Here is a 19,860-nt window from a genome sequence, read left to right as displayed (position 1 = left end):
CATCTATCCCATTCTCTCTCCCTTCCTCCAATCCTCCTTTTCATTTACAGATGAAGAAAATAGAAAAAAATGAACAAAGCCCCACAGACACCAGCTGTGGTGACTTCAATCCCAACACTGGGGAGGCGGAGGCAGGCGAGTCTGATAGTTGATGCCAGCCTGGTCTACACGGGCAGTTCCAGCCCTCACAGACGGGAGAAGTGACTCGCTCACCTGTCCTCACTCCTACCCCCGAGGGGCTTTCCGAACGGCCCCAGGGTGAGGGGCCATCCTGGAGAGCTTGACACAGCACACCTTCAGCAGCAGTCTTAGAGCAAATTCCCCCAGAAGAAGAAAAGCAGAAAGGACAGCCAGGACACAAGACACAGGACCTGTGCACTGACCAAGGGATCTCAGTCACAGCAAGACAGTGGCAAAAAGTGCCGTGAGCATAGTGGGTCATCACATAAGGATGACACACTGTATTTTCTCATGCTGGGAGAGATGACACTGAATGCTTTCACTATAAAGAGATGGTTCTTTAAGGAGACAGATAAGTTGCCCTGATCTGAACACTACACAATACACACGCATTTGAAAATACAGTATGAGATCCTATAGGTGTGCACGACTTAAGGATATATGAAGCTGGGCATGGGCTCATGTTTGTAATCCTGGCACTGCAGAGGCTGAAGCTGGAGGTCTACCTAGAATTTGAGACCAGCCTGGACTACATGATGAGTTCCAGAGCACCCTGATTATATGTATATGAGAGACCCTGGGGCACAGATTGCCCTTGCAGAAGATCTGAGTTCAGTTCCCAACACCCACATCAGGCAGCTCACAACTGCCTATCACGCCAGCTCCAGGAGATCTGATGTCCTTTTATGGACCGTGTACACACACACACACACCACACACACACACACACCACACACACACCACACAGCATACACACACATGCCACATACACACCCACCAACCACACACACACACCCACCACACACCCCCCACACACAGCACACACCACACACACACCATACCACACCAAACACACACACACATGCACACACACATACACCATCATGCCATACACACACACACACACACGCACACACACACCACACCACACCCACACACCCCACACACACACACCCACACACACCCACCACACACACACACACACACACACCACACACACACACACACCACCCACACACACACCACACACACACACCCACACACACACACCACCCACACACACACACCACACACCCCACCACCCACACCCCCCACACACACCACAAAAACCACACCACACACACACACACACCACACCCACACACAACACAAACCAAAACCACACACACACACACACCACACACACACACCACACACACACACACCACCACACACACACACACACCACACCCACACACACACACACACACACACACACACACACCACACCCACACACCACACACACACACACACACACCCACCCACCACACACCCACACACCCACACCCCCACACACACACCACACACACACCACACCCACCACACACCACACACACACCACACACACACCCCACACACACACACACACATCACACACACACCACACACACACACACAGCACACACACAACACACACACACCACTCACACACACATCACACCACACACACAGCACACACACAGCACATACACCACTCGCACACACTCACACTCAATCACAAAACAATAAATCTTTTCTTAAAGCTTTAAAATAAAAAGGGAACCATAAAAGAATGTTTGTGTATCAGTAAAAAGAGCAAAGGTAGAAATCATTTGTAAAGCTGCATGTGTCCCCACACAGGCACAAGTCCTTAGCTGTGAATATGTGTGACGCAGAAGGAGAAGCGATGGGAAGTGGAAATGTGGGTTATACATGGAGAGGGAGCGTCAGCTGGGGCAAAGACTACAGGTAGAATTTCTACTGCATGCCCTTGTGAATTTTGCTACACATATATCCAATACATTTATTCACACAGACAAGCTAGTTTTGATTTTGTTGGGGTTTTGTTTGTTTTTGTTTTTTGAACCAGGACTCTAATGCAGCCCTGCTTGGCCTGAAACTTGCCCTGCAGACCTGCAGGCTGGCTTGAGCTCGCAGAAATCTGCCTGCCTCAGCCTCTTGAATACTGAGACTGGAAGTGTGCACGATCATGCCTGGCGGGATAAATTAATTTTTAAAAGCAAATGTCTGGAGGGAGGAACACAAAAACTTTGATCCTCAACACTTCAGAATGGTTATCTCTGTTTTCTAAAAAAAGAAAAACCAAAACAGAAAAAGGTGCAGTGCTGGCCTAGCCCCTAGGACCAGAGCAAGACCATACTTCAAAGTTCTTGCTTAACCCATGGTGGCTGCAGACAAGTCTAAGGGAGCTTTTCTAAAAATGTGTTTTTAAAAGGCAGACATCTGTCTGATTTTGACACATCCTGGCTACCCAAATGTTTTTTTCAGCTCTAAATATTTGCTTCACCAGTAGAAGCATTTCTCCCACTACAACAAAACAAATATATGCTTTGGACAAGGGGGCAGCCATCTGGTTCCTCAGGACGGCCTGATGTGGGAAGCAGGGTAAGACAGCCACCACCATCCTTTAAGGAAAGCCTCCTCAGGGCCTTCAGTTACCCGGCTGAGTGCCACAAGTGTTCCTTCAGAATTTTTTTCACATCCTGAATCTTAAACCCATAATTGGAAGAAAGGTTTATTATCTGATATTCTCCTTACTTCCCCAAATTTAAAATGGCCAGGTTCCCGTCATTATTTTAAAAAGACCTCACCATGAGGCTTTTATGAACACATTATAACACTTAATGTCCTAACAGGTCGATGTGTAAATTACTTTGTCATCGTCTATGTGTGTAGCTCAAGTGGCAATGCCTTCTCCTCAGCCCCCAAGGAGGGGAGGGGACACTGCTAGACAGGGCTGGAACCTGGCCTGGACTCCTCTCTTTGGATCTACAGCCAAAGGGGAGACCACCCTGAATCTTGCTCAAGTACAAGGTCCCCAACTTAAGCCTACCATCAAACACACTGGTAAAGTTAACTGATTGTCTCGAAGTTAGAGATATTCTTACAGTGTTGTCTGTCATCTGAGGGTGCAATGCAGAGCAAGCGGAGAAGCTTCTGAGAGACAAGGCGAGCTGCCTCGATAATTCTCTAAATATGTTCATACTTTCTGACTCAATGATTTTACTTTCAGACACAGTAATATATCAAAATAGTATGGTACGAGAGGGTTTATCGTTTATATTTTCTAGACCTAGGGCTTGAATGCAAGGCCTCACACATGCTGGGTAATACCAGGTAAGCACATCACCATGAACTGTGTTCCCGGCCTTCATGGTTTTCAAACCAAGAAAATAGCAGTGAGCTGGCCGAGGCAGTACAGCTCTGCTAACCCAGCACTTGGCCTGCGAGTGACAAGAATTGGAATTCACGATCCTCTATGGATTCCAGTGAATCTGACGCCAGCCTGGGCCCTACACCTCATAAAATAACACAACATTGAACAAAGGAAATGTCCAAAGATTAATGATTGTGGTACATCTGAATAATGGGACATTACTTAAATGTTTACAGTCATCTGAAATTTTCTCATGACACTTTTGATACATTAACACAAAAAGAGCTGATGTTATAGTCATAGAAAATGTCACCTTTAGAAAGAATAAAGAAAGTCACAGTGTTATCACGTGGAGAGGGGAGCACAGCTCACTGGGGTAGCATTCGCCCAGCACACATCAGACCCCAGGCTCAATCCCTAGCTCACTGCTACATATTAACAGCCAGGAAGGGGCCTGCCATTCTATCTGATGAGTGTCCAGCCTGGCAGGAGGCACGAGGGGCAGAGGTTTGAATCTACTGACCCCTCATAGCCTCACTCCCATCTGCCCTCAGTCTGAGGCCCTTGGTGCAGGCTCTCTCCTTCTTATTTCTTGGCAGCCATATGCAAAGTCCACAGCGCTATCTGGTAGAAGATGTGACTAGATGGGATTTGCTTAGTGCCCTTCTAAGGAACTTTTTGTAATTGTTTTTAAGCTCTTATGGTACAAAATTCTAACAATACATGAGGCTTGCAGAGAAATGTGGGCTTCGTCAGACACCTGCTCACACTGTTACATCACTTTAAAAAAACCACAGGTACTAGCTTTTATGTAAAAAGCATATGTATTCATAAGGTATACCCGACATGCATGTATAAATATATGACAACAAGTATATACAATTTTATATCTTGCTATTGCAATTAAATTAGTTAATAAGGGGTTAGAGAGCCGGCTCAGCAGTTAAGAGCACATACTGCCCTTGCAGAGGACCTGAGTTCAGTTCCCAGCTCCAAGGAGATCTGAAACCTCTAGCTTCCATGGGTACACGCACTCACATGCATTCATTTGCATAGACACACAGGACAGCATACACATAACACACATACACATAACGTGAAATAATAAATCTCAAATACAGTTAATATGTTCTCAGAGCACATGTGCAGAACACTACCACTTTGCGTGATGGAATCTGTTAGGTGGAGGCACCGTGATCTATGCAACTTGTCTCCACCGAACATTTCCTCTTACAAAAAGGACCTCACGAGGGCCCTTGTGTGCGACTCGTATGTGTGCAGCATTTCCAGGAACTCCATGCTGAGCGTGGTAGAAGCTTCAGCGTTGGTACCGTTGTCCTGTATTAACATGATCAGTCTGTCATGTGCCGTCAGAATCCTCACTGGTTGGAGGATGGCATTTAATGCCAGCACCCTGACAGCTGCTCAGGCTTTTCCTTCAGCTCCACTCACTCCTGCTTATGCATCCTGAACCCATGCTGTTAGATCCAGGCACAGACCAAGTGAATGCCTGGCTACAGCTCACTGTCACCTCTCTCTGAGCTTTCTTCCTTTGACTTTGCTTTTAAGCCCATCATATCTGACATCAGTATTAGGTTTCTTGGTGTCTGCATGGTGCTATTTCCTCTTAATACTTTATTTTCAACCTTTATGTGTTGTTACATAAAAGATGTGACTGAGCCAGGTGTAGTGGCCCACACCTGTCATTGCAGCACCTGGGAGGCTGAGGCAGGAGGACTGCTGTGATTCTAAGGTAAGTCTGGGCTACATAGTGAGTTCCAGGCAAGTCTGGAATATAGAGTGAGAAACCATCTTAAATCCAAAGGTGTTTTTAAAAATTAAGAAATTATGTCAGGGTGGCGCACACCTTTAATCCCAGCACGGAGAGGCAGAGGCAGGTGGATCTCTGCATTCAAGCTCGGCCTGGTCTACAGAGTGAGTTCCAGGTCACCCAAGGCTACATAGAGAAACCCTATCTCAAAAAAACAAAACGAAAATCAAAACACTGTATCTGATGTAAGCAGCACTGAATGGAGGGTAGTTAGTTTTTAACTTCATTTTGACAAACTTGTTTTTAACATTTATTTATTTAATGAGGATGAGGGAGGAGCATATGACCTGTGGAGGTCAAAGGACAACCTGCCAGTTCTCTCTTCCATTACATGGAAGAAACTCAGGATGCCATACTTGGAAAGCAAGCATATTTGGTCCCAACTACTAAGTTTGCTTTTAATACAGTATTTTATCCATTTACATTTAATATAATTCAATGTAATTTAATTATATATTATATTATAATTATATAATCATATATAATTTAATAATAATACATTTAATATAATAAACACTGAATCTTGAGAGCTTCTATTTATACCTTATGATTTGTTTTCCTTTTGACCTACTTTATTTCCATTTTCTCTGTCTTCTTTGTGGTATGATTTTCCTATCTGTTGACTTTGTTTTTTATGTTAGCTTGCAATGGGTTTCTCACTATAGTTGCTATTTTCTCTTTTCTAGTTATTAAATAGCTTGGGGGGGGTCTGTTGTTTGGTTGTTTTGGTTTTGTTTTTTTCCCACTCTATTTTAGTGAACATCCGATCTCTGCAGTAACAGTTATTGTCTTCCTAGTGGTGTAGTGTTGTTCACAGAGATCTGCCTACCTCTGCCTCCCAAGAGCTGGGATTAAAGGTGTGTGCCAGCACCCAGCACTCCTCTGTCTAAAACGATGTACTCAGAATAAGTCCAAACTCCTCAGAGGGATCACTCTCCTAAAGCACTACTGGCCTCTTAGCACAGCGAGCCTGCCTCTCACCACTGCCTACCCTGCCCACACAACACACTGTCTCTTCCTGGAATTTGTTCAAAACGATTTTTTCCTCAGGCACAAGTCCTTCCCTTTTCATAGAATTCTTTCTCTTTAAAAATTCACAGGGTTTGCTTCCTCATTCTTTCAAGTGTCTCTCAAAATGTCACTTGACGGGGCCTTTCCTGGTCATTCCATTTAAAACTGCACCTTCCTAAGAAGCCCGTTGCCCTTACTCTGTCCACACGGAACCTACACGTCACCTGTTTGCTGCGTCTCGCTTCTTTCTCACACTGGAAGGCAAGCTCAGTAAGGCAAAGATTCAGGGCTACCTCATCCATGCTGTTCCTCCTCCTAGGACATTCAGCTCAGCACTCTCAATGTCTTGCCTGGATGTGCCACTCTGCTTGCCAGGCCTGGAGGTATGGCTTAGTAGTAGAGCATGTGCTTTGTTTGTGCAAACACTGTGCCTCAGCAACCCTAAACTACATACATACACACATACATGCATACATGCATACATGCATGCATACATTATCCTCAAAATGGAGAAAGCAGGCTGGTGAGACAGTAAGGGTGCTTACCACCAAACCTTGTGACCTGAGTTCCATGCCAGTACCCACAGAGTAGGAGAAAAAAACCTGACTTTCATGAGCTCTGACTTCCACACTCAGGCACAGAAAATAAGTCCTAAACACACTTGTGGCCCTGTCATGTTTTGTTACACTTCTTGGACTTCTCTTCATGTGGTTTTGTTTTTAATCACAACTAACTTTTCATGGATTTTTTTTCTGCCTCACCCTTCTTCCCTTTGGGAGACTGAAATTACCCCGACAGTCAAGATGACTTTGGGCAATATCCAGGCCTACATCCCCAATCTGTTTTTCCTTCCACGTACTTTCTTTCTTTTTTGAAGATTTATTTATTTTATCTAAATGTTAGTACACTGTAGTTCTCTTCAGACACTCCAGAAGAGAGCATCCCATTACAGATGGTTATGAGCCACCATGTGGGTGCTGGGAATTGAACTCAGGACCTCTGGAAGAGCAGTCAGTGCTCTTAACCGCTGAGCCATCTCTGCAGCCCCCCTCCACGTACTTTCTCTGTGCATGCTTCCAACTGTTTGTCTTCAAGAATACAGAGCCTTCTTCTGAATGTCCAATCTTGGACCAAGCTCACCCGATTGGTCTTTTCTGATTCCTCATTTGTGACCGTGAGGAAGGTGGTTTACTGTGTATGGGCTACACTTGGCCGCAGCTGAGAACAGAACTAGTCCAGAATGCCAGGGCAGAGGGTGAGTGGGACTGTATTGGTTGTAAGGGAGGCAGGCTTCTCAGGTGACTTTGGCGAGATGGTGTATGGGTCCACGGAGACCCGTACAGACACAGCATACAGTCCAATAACAGCGGCGTCCTCCCTTCTGCTCCCGCAGGCTTGGTGCTGCACGGCCTGCTTTACTTGGATCTCTACCTCATCCTCCTTCTCTGTGCTGCCGCCTGTGCATTTGCTTCTGCCGCTCTGCTCTCATGGCACAGGAGTTTCAAGGAGGATGGCACCAAGACAGAGATCAGTTTTCTTTTCAATGTGAATTTATTTTACGTGTCTGTGCAGACATGCTGGGCTCACCCTCAGAGGTCATGTTCTCCTTCCACCGTGTGGGTTGGGGGTCAGGCCCACTGGGCCCCACCCAGTCAAATGCGTCCTCTCACCACTATGATGGAACTGTTTAACATCTTTCAAAGTTCTTGTTAGCCCTAGGTATACAACTTCAAGACCTTTGTGCTTCAGCAAGGATCATGGGACTCCGTTCCCCTCCAGTACATTCTAATTCTGAATGAAGGAAAGCGGGTGAGACCCTGGCTTCTCTTTCGAGCGGGCTAACTCAGCCTTAGTCCTGGGAGACAGTACTTGCCCCAGGAGTGTCCCTTATGGGGTTTGAGAGCCCGCCTCTGTTGCCTTAACAATGCCCAGACTCTGGATTCTGCCTCTCCTACAGTGGCTGGCCCTAAGGTCTCTACTGGGCCTGGTGGTGCTCCGGAGGTGCACAGGCAGGTCACTGGGAAGACCTGGGGGCTGTCACCTTCATGGCGCTCACATCTGACTCTCTTCTCAAGCCACAGCCCTGCACCATACTCATCCCCAGTTCAGATCAATAGCTCAGCTTTCTTCCTGAGTTCTGTCTTCTCACTCAATGGAGGGAACGCCTCAAGAAGCAGCGCTCTGAAGTGGCTTCTCAGATGGCCTTCCGCCTTCAAGAGTCAAATCTAATCCAATGTGAGTTTGCCTTTGGTGGTTTTCAGTGCCTTCAATCTTTTAAAAATACTTTCCTTCCAAAATTTGAGTGTTTGTGGCTGGGAATGTTATTCTGACACTAGTTTCTCCATCAGCATGGAAAACCAGACACTGACTGCCTTTGAGAGCGTGATGGGGGACTCTGGGTCATACATCTTAGGCTTTCTTGTGAAGACACCACAACTGAAACACAGCGGCTCCCATGTAAGAGTGCACGGGTCAATGAAAACCAAATGGACACCTCTGAAAGAGACCCTGCTGTACATTAAAGCTTAATATAAAAGAAGATAAGAGAAGGATGACAAATGAATGGTTTAGTCACTGAAGGAGAGTCTTGACAATGTCTGAAGGAAGGTCAGAGCGTCACCCATACAACTTCACAGACTGCAGCTCAAGAAGTTAAATAGAAAAACCATAAAACGTCCATCGCCAGCTCCATGTTCACGGACAAACTAATTACTCTTAGTTTCTTTATCAATTGCAAAAAGATTAAAAACCAAATCAAAATAAAAGTAAAAACCCTCAGCTCCAAAGGGGCTGTGCTCACTGCCTGGCATTTGACCAGGCCTAGTGTTAGCCGTTACTGTAATTATTATGACTCTTAATAGTTATAGGGAAGGAAGCGCTTAACAGAAAAAAGGAATATCAGAAAAATAGATATGATTGTGTAATAATAAGGTTATTTATTAAACAATGCAAAAGGCAAGGAAAAAAGGAAAAATGTTTACAGGCATGACAAAGAATTAATGTTCTTAACATAGAAAGGGCATTTAAAAATCAACAATCGAGGCCAAAGAGAGGGAGTGCTCAGTGGGTAAAGGTGTTTGCCATCAAGCCTGCCGCCTGAGACTTACAACTCAGGTACCTTTGAGCCCCATGCATAGTGCAATCACTGTCCCAGTTAGTTTTGCCATCAACTTGACCCACTTGGGAAGAGGTGATTGTCTTGACTGACTGGTGGGCGTGCCTGTGAAGCATTTCAATTGCTAACTGCTATAGGAGGGCCCAGTCCACTGTGGGAGGTGCCATCCCTAGGCAGGTAGGCTAAGGTTGTTTAAGAAAGGTAGCTGAGGGGCTGGAGAGATGGCTCAGTGGTTAAGAGCACTGGCTGCTCTTCCAGAGGTCATGAGTTCAATTCCCAGCAACCACATGGTGGCTCACAACCATCTGTAATGAGATCTGGTGCCCTCCTCTGGCCTGCAGTCACATATGCAGGCAGAATGCTGTTCATAAAATAAATAAATAAATCTTAAGAAAGGTAGCTGAGGAAGCCAAGGGGAAGTAAGCCTGCCTTCCTCTATGATCTCTGCTTCAGTTCCTGCCCTGATCTCCCTTGATGATAGTCACCTGTGAGATTCTGTAATAAAATAACTTCTTTCCTCTTCCAGTTGTTCTTGGCCTGTGTTTGTTGTTGTTTTAAATTGTATGCATGAGTGTTCTGCTTGCATGTATGTGTGTACACCATGTGTATTCTAGTGGAAACTGGATAGGGCGTCAGAGTCCTTGGAACTAGAGTTAACAGAGAGTTGTGAGCCACCACTTGGTTACTGAACCCTTGTCCTCCGAAGAGCAGCTGATGTCCTTAACCACTGAGCCCTCTCTCCAGCCCTTGGTCAGTGTTTTATCACCAAAACAAAAAACAAACTAGGACATAGCTGCATATGCACAAGTAATGTTTTAAAACCCAGGAAGTAAGGCATGAACAGGGTGAGGCATGAACGAGCATTTCTATCGGGTGTGAACGGTGTGCAGGTGTGATGCAAGAGTCAGGAGGTAAGGACAGGTCAGCGGGACCAGAAGTTCAAGGACAGCTTCAGCTACACAGTCAGTGCGAGGCCAGCCCAGGCAACATGAGACCCCTGACTCTAATAAAAAAAAAAAAAAAAAAAAAAAAAAAAAAAAAAAAAAAAAGTTTAGGGGAGGTGCTGGCTATATGCAAACGAAGGCGATCTGAGAAAGCTTGCTTTGGGGTGGCCACTCACTGAACTGACAGGAACTCTCACTCCCAGGGAAGGAACTGGCAAGCCCTACTTGGGAAACCATGGCTGTGTGCGGAGTTTGGAGCCCATGAGTCAATGCTCCCTCATCTCAGGCGTCTATTCTGAGGGACGGCAGCAGGCAGCGCTCCTCACCTTCTTTTCTAGTTCCTCTTTATAAAAAACGCAGATGAAAAGAAATACATTTTCTCAGGAAGCCAAAAGGAAAATCCTACCAAGGTAAGGAAAAGGAGCTGTGTTTGGACTTTGCGAGGGTCCAGATCTTTCTCACAGGGTTTCTGGTTCTAAGTTTTTGTTCTGCTGCCTCATGGAAAAGGAGGAGAATATGATTTCTGCCTCTTGGGCTTGGGACATTTTCTGGGTGAACGAATGACATAACGCTTTGTAAGTGAGCCAGCGGTGCTGGACAACTAAACAGTGTGTTCTGTGCACCAAGTTCTACAATCAATGCAGAAACACGCGTGTTCTTTGTTATCTAATCTCCCCACCAACTCTTCTGCCTGTTGGTTTATTAAATCTTGTGGTTTGTTAATACAGCCAAAGCTGTGGCTTTGCGCTCCCGTTTCTAACAGCCACGGCTCCACAGCCTCTACAGACGTGAGGGAGCGATGCATGTAGATTCACGATGACTGCATCTTGTAGGAACTAAACTTTCTAACCCACTCTTCACTCTTGGAAATTTAAAATTACTTTTAATTATGTGTATGTGTGTCTGCACATGGGTGTGTGCTCGTGAATGAGTCTGTCCACAAAGGCCAGAGGTGTTAGGTTGCCTGGAAGTGTAGTGACAGGTGGTGGTCAGTGACCTGATACGGGTGCTGGGAAGTAAACTCAGGACCTCTCTTAACCACTGAGCCATCCCTCCTGGCCCAGCTTTTCACTCTTTCAAATATCTGTCACCTTGCTTTCATGCTGACCTGTGCCAGTGAGGCCACGTCTTCTTCGTCTGCTGGTCTACATCACTCCCCATCCCCTCTTCTTTTGTTCAGGTTCCCACGCTTTAAGCACATGTCTTGTCAATGCACAAACCTGTCTGTTTCGGGGTTGGGAGATTTTGCTCAGTGGTAAAGCACTTGCCTAGCAAGCGCAAGGCCCTGGGTTCGGTCCCCAGCTCCAGAAAAAAGAAAAAAGAAAAAAACAAAAAAACAAAAAACAGAACAAAACAAAACCAAAACCCTGTCTGTTTCTTTGTTTTACTGGGTCTTAATTGGTGTGTGAGTGTATGCGTGCATGCATGTGTACGTGTATGTGTGCATCTGTGTTGTGTGTACATCTGCTGGGTTGTTTATTTTCTTCCCTGACCTTTGCCCATGTGGTCATCTGTTAACTCTGAATGAACTTTTAATGTTCTAAGTTTTTAATTCCAGCACTCAAGAGTCAGAAGTAAATGGATTTCTTGAGTTTGAAGGCCAGCCTGGTCTAAATAGCAAATTCTTGGCCAGCCCAAGTTACATAGTAAGACCCTGACTCAAAACCAAACCAAAAGTCCTCATTTCCATTCTATTCTAATCTAGTAATGCTATTGATTTTTTAAACGTTGAGATGACAATGACATTCAAATGAACAAAGCATACCAATCTTATGCAACTGCTTGGGGAATTTGTACAAATACAAACATGTGTTCTGCACACCTTTAAAATTTGAGTAACCAGGGCCTAGAGAGACGGCCCAGCAATTAGGAGCCCGTGCTCGTCTGAAGTATTCGGGTTCAGTGTGAAGCACCGCATGGTGGCTCACAGCCATCCCTACAGTTTCAGTGGATCCAGAGCCTTTTTCTGACTTTCATACACACCAGACACACATAAATGCAGGCAGACAAACACCCATAAACACAAAATAAAATAAATCTAAAACAAAAAAAAATATGATTGGCCCTGGGTTTTGGTCAACCTGACACAAGCTACAGCTCTCTGGAAGCGGCTGAGAAGGTGCCCCCTCAGACTGGCCTGTAAGCGAGTCTACGGGGTATTTTCCTGATTAATGTTTGATAGGGGAGGGCCCAGCCCACTGCGGTTGTTCCAACCCCACGGGGGTGGTCTAAGTGCATAAGGAAGCAGGCTGAGAAAACCATGAGGAGCAAGCCAGTAAGCAGCATTCGTTCATGGCCTCTGCTTCAGTTCCTGCCTTCAAGTTCCTGCACGGACTTCCCTCAGTGATAGAGTCTAACTTGAAATAAAGCCCTTTCCTCCTTTTTGGCCATGGTATTTTATCACAGCATTAGAAATCCTAACTACGACAAGGGGCATTTCCCAGCATGCCCCATGCTGTCCTTGCAGTCTGCAGGCCCTTTCAGGGTACCCACCATGAATTTGATCATCAGTTTCTCTTTAACATTTTTAAACACTTATTCGCTGCATGCCTGTGTCACTGGGAGCAGGCACTGAGGTTTCCCAAGCCCATGCCTAGCCCAGAGTCTCTCCATGCTATGAGCAGGATGCAGCTCTCAGCAACTGCTCCAGGAGCCTGCATGCTGCCACGCTCCGATATGACGATAATTGACTAAGACAATTAAATGCTGTCTTTATAAGGGTAGCCTTGGTCATGGTGTCTCTTCCTGGCAGTAGGACAGTGACTAAGATACAGGCTCAGAGAATAAAAGAAAGGAAAGCCTGGTGCACACCTTTAACTCTAGCACTCAGAAAGCAGACACAGGTCAGTACATCTCTGTAAGTTTGAGGCCAGCCTGTTCTCCATAGCAAGTTCCAGGACAGTCAGGGCTACACAGAGACAACAAAACAACAAAACCCCACCCAGCCAAGCAAGCAAACACATAAATAAACAGAGAGCATCATGAAATAAGGACAGATGCTGGACAAAGGGATATTCAGGGGAAAGTGCCCTCAGAAATGAGCTTGAGAGCAGAAATGTGCTCAGGGAAGACTCAGAAGATGAAGTTAATATAAGAAACAGTCTTTTTTGGGGAGAAATATATTTAAAGTAGAACTGAAAGGACAAAAAATAAGGAAATGTTTTTAAAACTGTTTGAGGATTAACCGAGACATCTCTCATCCAGCTAACAGGGTTCTGGGAAACAGAAGACAGAACACAAAGGAAGTCACTTCAGACCACGGCACCACACTGAAGGGCAACACTGCAAGTGCAGGGCCTGTGGGGCGCGCAGCTCGAAGGTGCCCAGCACTGCCGATTCCGAGACTGAGCGAACAAAGGGGAACCCTGACGCCGTCGTTACAGAGTCACAGGGAAGATACCCCTAGAGATAAGAGATGAGGGGTTGAGAGAAAACAGTGCAATAGGAAGGGGCTCAAGGCAAAGTGACCTCAGGCATCCCAACAGCAGACAGCAGAACTGGCTGCTGAGCCAATGGCTTGTCCCTTCAAATTCTTAATTAAATAAAAAAGTTTCCCAATCTAGAATTTTAAACCAGCCAAGCAAGGCTAGACTCAGTTTCTAAGTTTGCATCCCACACACGTCGGGAAGCTGCTGAAGGATCCATTCCACCAACCCAAAGATGAAAACCAAAAAGAAGCCACGAAGCCAGAGAGCAGAAGTGGAGCACAGGGGAGCTACGGGGCAGGAGCAGAGGGAGGGAGGCCAGGCGCGCTGTGATGCCACGGCTCTGCAACCTGGAAGCCCCGCTCCCTCCCGGAATGGCACCAAGGAATCAGTGAGCTTCGAGGAGAGCTCTACAGAACAGGCAGCAAGGTGAGGCCTGACTGGGGATTGGTGGAACTCAGCAATCCCAGCCCCAGTCCCAGCCAATTACACCACTAGGAAAAGCGATGCTACATGGTTCACGTGACAGCATGTCTATATATGTGATATTCATGGGCTTACTAAGAATACTGTCCTATCTTTTAATGCTTAAAATTTGAAATCCATACCATTAGCAATGTTCAGTATTTATGACTCTCGCTCTGACAGAGTTCCACGCCCTACTCCAGTGTTTCTAAATCTTCTCAAAACTATGATGGCTGACAGTACAGACACAAAAGAGAAAGCCAGACCTCAGCTAAATGCACACAGAACAACAGCACATGGATCTAGTACATCAGACACCACAATCGACTAGAATTCATGCTAATAATACAATGATGACCCACTACTGCCTATTATAATATTTTATTATATTAAGAGATTAAAAGACAACAATGATATGATTATTTCCGCAAGTGAAGGGCATTTGATATAATTCGATATCCACTCTTAATGAAAGCTCTTAATAGGATGAACAGGAAACTTCCTTGATGTGACTGAGCGTGAGCGGATGGGCTAGCGCTGCTCTCTGACGTTAGCGTGTTGGTTTATGAAAAAGACGTCCAGGTGCTCTGTCTGCACACCAACAGGGCAGGTGGTCCACACTTCTGTCTTATGTGTATGGGGCTGGTCTGGGGTTGATACAGCCAGCGAGGAGAGAAGCAACAGGAACAATAAAAACAGCAACCATGTTCTCTTCAGAGGCGCAGAGGTGGCTTAGGCCGACCTGCCGGCAGCGCACTGGTGTTAAAGAAAGAAGGAATGAGCGCATGTGCAGAACGTTCTTAAAGATGTGGAGGAAACTAGGAAAGCTGCATGGAAATACTGGCTTTTTCTCCTATAAGAAATGTCAATATAAAAACAAGGACATCATGAATTTTGCAGGCAAATGGATGGAACTAGAAAATATTATCCTGAGTGAGGTAGCCCAGACCCAAGAGGATGTGCATGGTGTGTACTCACTGCTAAGTGAATACTCGCCATGAAGTACAGGATACCCAGGCTACACTCCACAGACGCAAAGAAGCTGACTAAGAAGGAAGGCCCCAGCAAGGATGCTTGAATCTCACTCAGAAGGGGGAATAAAAGTCATAGGAGGAAGATGGAGGGAGGAAACTGGGGAGATGAGAGAAGGGAATGGAGGGCTCGCGATCCTGTGAGGAGAGACAGAAAAGAGGGTCAGTGGGTCAGGAGAAGGAATAGAAATCTGCAGCTGCTGGATGGGGTAAAGAGGAGGGGGCATCTCTAGGACGTGCCAGAGACCTGGGATGGGGAAGACGCCCAGGAGTCTCTGGGGTGACCTTAGTGGAGACTCATAGCCGTGAGAATATGGAAACTGAAGCAGGACCCCGAGTAGAGATATAAGGACACCAAACTACTCACAAAACTTTAGACCCAAAATTTGTCCTGTCTATAAGAAGTGCAGGGACAAAGATGGAGCAGAGACTGAGCGATGGCCAACCACTGACCTGTCCAGCCTGAGACCCATGGGCAAGCACCAGTCCCTGGTACTCTGTTATGCTTGCAGACAGGAGGCTAGAAAGGCTGTCCTGAGAGGCTCCACCCAGCAGCTGACTTAGGCTGATGCAGAGAACCACAGTCAAACAGTGGACAGTGCTCAGGGGCTCTTATGGAGGAGTTGGGAAGGACTGAGGGCCCTGAGGGGGATGGGACTCCATGGGAAAACCAACAGAGTCAGCTAACCTGGACCCTTGGGGCTCTCAGAGTGTGAACCAACCAAAGGGCATACACAGGCTGGACCTAGGCCTCCCCGCACGTATGTAGCAGATGTGCAGCTTGGTCTTCATGTGGATCCTGAACAACTGGAGCGGGGCTATCCCAAAAGCTGTTGCCTGTCTGTGGAATACGTTCTTCTCGCTGGGCTGCCCTGTCTGGTCTCAGCCCTGCAGAGACTTGATGTGCCAGGGTGGGGGGATGGATACCCAGGGGAGGCCTACACCCTGTCAGAGGAAAACCGGGGACTGTGTGAAGGGGGAACCAGGAAGAGGGGCAGCAATCAGGGTATAAAGTGAATAAATAAATGGGAAAAAAGAAAGTGTCAATATTATAAACATGTCATTTGTCCAAAGTTAATCTGTGAGGTTAACGTGATCCCAATGTTCGAAACATCAACATTTTTTTTTATTTTTCTTACAGCTGAGCATGCTAATTTTACAAATCCTATGTAAAGTGATACACACTAAGCTCTAGGTGTGTTCTGAATGACTAAAAAGACCACAGAACGGCTGAATTCTAACACAGTGCCATCTAAGAGAGCAGCACTGAATAGGCCACCAAGGGGACGAGACGCTCAGGACACTACAGACAGCTGGCACATGATAAAGTCTTAGTGCAAGTCAGTGGGGACACCCAGGGCCAGACTCAGCCTCTGTCTATTTGGTTTCATGGACACAGAAGCCAAAGCCCAGTGCATGCTGTCTGTCTCTTTACAAGAAGAGTTTCTCTCCCTCTGCTGTGATTCTACACTGTATTAACTGAAAAATAAAGTCGAACCTTTATTCTCTACTGACCAAAATAATTGGAGTTACTGAAGTTTATGAACAAAACTCAAATCACACACACACACACACGTACGTCATACATACACACACACAAACACATGTACATCATACATACACACACACACAAACACATGTACGTCATGCATACACATGCACACACTCTAATATTGAAATTTTTTAAATGGCAAAAGACATTTTTTTCATGTCAAATAAACAATTGTGTCTGCAAAAGGCACTGCAGGCACAGGTGACATAAATCTCAGACCAACACATACGGAGCAAAGCCCCTAGCATTCAAAGCCACCAACCCATTTCAATACAGCAGCCCATTTCAATACAGCAGCCCACTTCAATACAGTAGCCCACTTCAATACAGCAGCCCACTTCAATAAAGCAGCCCATTTCAATACGGTAACCCCGTCCTATAAAAGGGCTGGCTGTGTGGTGGTATACATCGACCCAGCATCCTCACACTCAGAAAGCTGAAGCAGGTGGATTACAAGTTTCAGGCCAGCCTGGGCTACACAGAGAATTCTAGGCCAGCTGGATGCACATTGTGAGACCCAATCTTTGAAGAAGAAAAATAAGCAAGTGAAGGAAAAATATACAAAAACCCAACAGGCTAAAATGTTGAAATAAAAATGGCTTGAATCAGCTCTGGGGAGGCATTGCCTGAAACCGCAGCACTGGTAAGGCTGAGCGGAAAGATTACCAGTTCGCAGACAGCTGGGCTGTAAGGAGACTCTGTCTCAACAAAACAAATGTCTGACGTGGTGGCATTAATATAATAACAACAATAACAATAATACCAACCCCAATTAGATGATGATGATGATGATGATGATGATGATGATGATGATGATGATGATGATGATGATGATGATGATGATGATGTAAAATTTCATATAATCCCGACACTTGGGACGCAGATGAATGGAGATGTCTGTCATGTCCAAGTCTAGCCTGGGCTACAACAGCAAGTTCCAAGCTTGCCTAAACTATAGAGTAAGTAAGACCCTATCCCAAACAAGAAAAACAAAAGGAAACCATTTCCCAAAAGGAATTTATCTCAAGAGAAATTCAAACCAAAACAACAGTAAGGCCATGCCTCTAACCCATCGCTTAGAAGGGAGAAGGGAGAAGGGAGAAGGGAGAGAATCAGTTCAAGGCCATCCTGGACCACACGAATGTCTTGGTCAGTTTGTCTATCTGACTGTCTCTTTTTCTCTGCCTCCCCAACAAGAACAAGAGTTCATTGAAGGGTGTTTTGTTTTTTTTTTTTTAGATTCAACAATACTCCTGAGAACAAGTCAAAAACAAAACTATGTTAAGGCACGAGGGTGCTGCCAAGGCAACCAGGGCCAGAGGTCCCAGCAAGGTGACGGGCAGGCAGGTGAGCAGAGGCAGAACTTTGTCTCAGGATGAACGAGAGACACAGACAGAGAGAGGTTCAATGTCTCTAATCTCAAAGTCCAAATTCTGACTACAACAGTACACTACAGAAGGCTACAGCTAGCTTTGTGCACTGGGCAGTACTCAGAACACAGGTCACTAAACAGACCTACAAAACAATTCCTTCAGGGCATGCATACAAGATGCATACAAAACAAATTGTCTAGTCAGTACTGGGCCCGCCTCCCGTGAGACACTGCACTATGAATGAGCACAGTGGTGCCCACCTGTAATCCCAGCACCTGGAGGTACAGGTAGGAAGGTCAGGAGTTCAAAACCACCCTCAGCTACATAGTGAATGTGAATCGAGCCTGGAGTACATAAAACCCTGCCCCTAAAACACAAAACAAAACACCCCGAATCCAATAACTAAAAAAGATATTTCACTCTAATAATATGCAAGTATTTCAAAAGCTCTTTTAAAAGACTGTCAAGATGGCTGTGTGGGTAAAGCGCAAGCTGCACGGGTCTGAGACTCTGAAATCACGCCCTGGAGCCCACCATGCAAGGAGAGACAGTCTTGGAAGTCGTCCTCGATCCCCACACGGGTTGGAACATCCATACACACACAGATTTCAGACACACATAAACACACAATAATAAAAGATAGAATTTAAAAAGCAGAAATCTGAAATATATCTAGTGTTAAGCATTTTTGAGAAAAGATATTCAACCTTTTAAACAAATACACAGACAGACATAAGCAGATGGAGAGATGGAGTTTGCAGTGCAGACAGAGCTTGAAGAAGGCCAGATCCTCTGGAGAAAGGCAATGGCCAGGCAGAACACTTGACCTCCTTGGATGAAAGAGAATCAGACAGGATCGGGGTGCTGCGTTTTCTTTTCTTCCACTTTTCTGAAGCAGGGTCTTGCTATGCTGTCGACCTGAGCTGGCTAACTTCCTGCCTCGGTGTCCTTAGTACTGAGGTGACAGGCGTGGTCACCACCCCTGGCAGAACTCTTAAATGACATAAAGGCCATGAAGCAAACAGAAAGGATGGAGCGTGGGGCAGAGGGGAACGCTGTGCTCGTCTCCGAGCACCAGCTACACAACAGAGGGCATTCATCCCACCTAGGAGAAGCGCCTTAACGCGGGTCTCAGCTGGCCCGGCAGAAGGAACCACACCAAAACCATGGACAGACTGAAGGAGGAACAGGACTTACGCGCAGCGTGGCCTTACAGCCCGATGCAGCTCCCGCATCTGGCTGGACGTTGCCTGGCCCCACCTGACCTACATGAGCTTCAGAGGACATTCTTCTCACCTAGCTCATTCGTATCCGTATGTGTAATGAAATTTAAAATTTCAAAATATACAAACAGACCACAAAAGGAAGAAAGAATAATAAAGCAAACTTACAAGTAAGCCAGTTGTTATCTTTTATTGGTTGGCTTTTTTTTTTTTTTTTTTAAGACAGAGTCTCACTACTTTGCTCCGGCTGTCCTGGAACCCACTATGTAGACCAGGCTAGCCTTGAACTCACAGAGGTCTACCTGCCTGTACCTCCCTTCTGAGGTGCTGGGATTAAAGGCAAACACCACCACCGCCTGGCTGATAACCACACCTACCAAATACGTTACGAGGACTGGTGAGATGGCTCAGTGGGTAAGGTGCTTGCTGCCCAGCCTCATGGCCTGACTTCAATACCAGAGCCCATACTGTAGGAGAGAACTGAGAGCGTTCCCACCAATATGTTCACACGTG

At 45.9% G+C, this 19,860-nt stretch overlaps 1 protein-coding gene across 1 annotated transcript in view; it reads right to left on the bottom strand.

Moving 5' to 3' along the window:
- The window catches only part of Pex14 (peroxisomal biogenesis factor 14), a 137,126-nt gene that overhangs the window by 33,258 nt on the left and 84,008 nt on the right, over nucleotides 1–19,860 (bottom strand). The gene's annotated exons all lie outside the window — the stretch shown is intronic.

The sequence above is a fragment of the Rattus rattus genome, chromosome 1, assembly GCF_011064425.1.
Source record: "Rattus rattus isolate New Zealand chromosome 1, Rrattus_CSIRO_v1, whole genome shotgun sequence".
NCBI lineage: Eukaryota > Metazoa > Chordata > Mammalia > Rodentia > Muridae > Rattus > Rattus rattus.
This window is presented reverse-complemented; position numbering and strand designations above follow the sequence as displayed.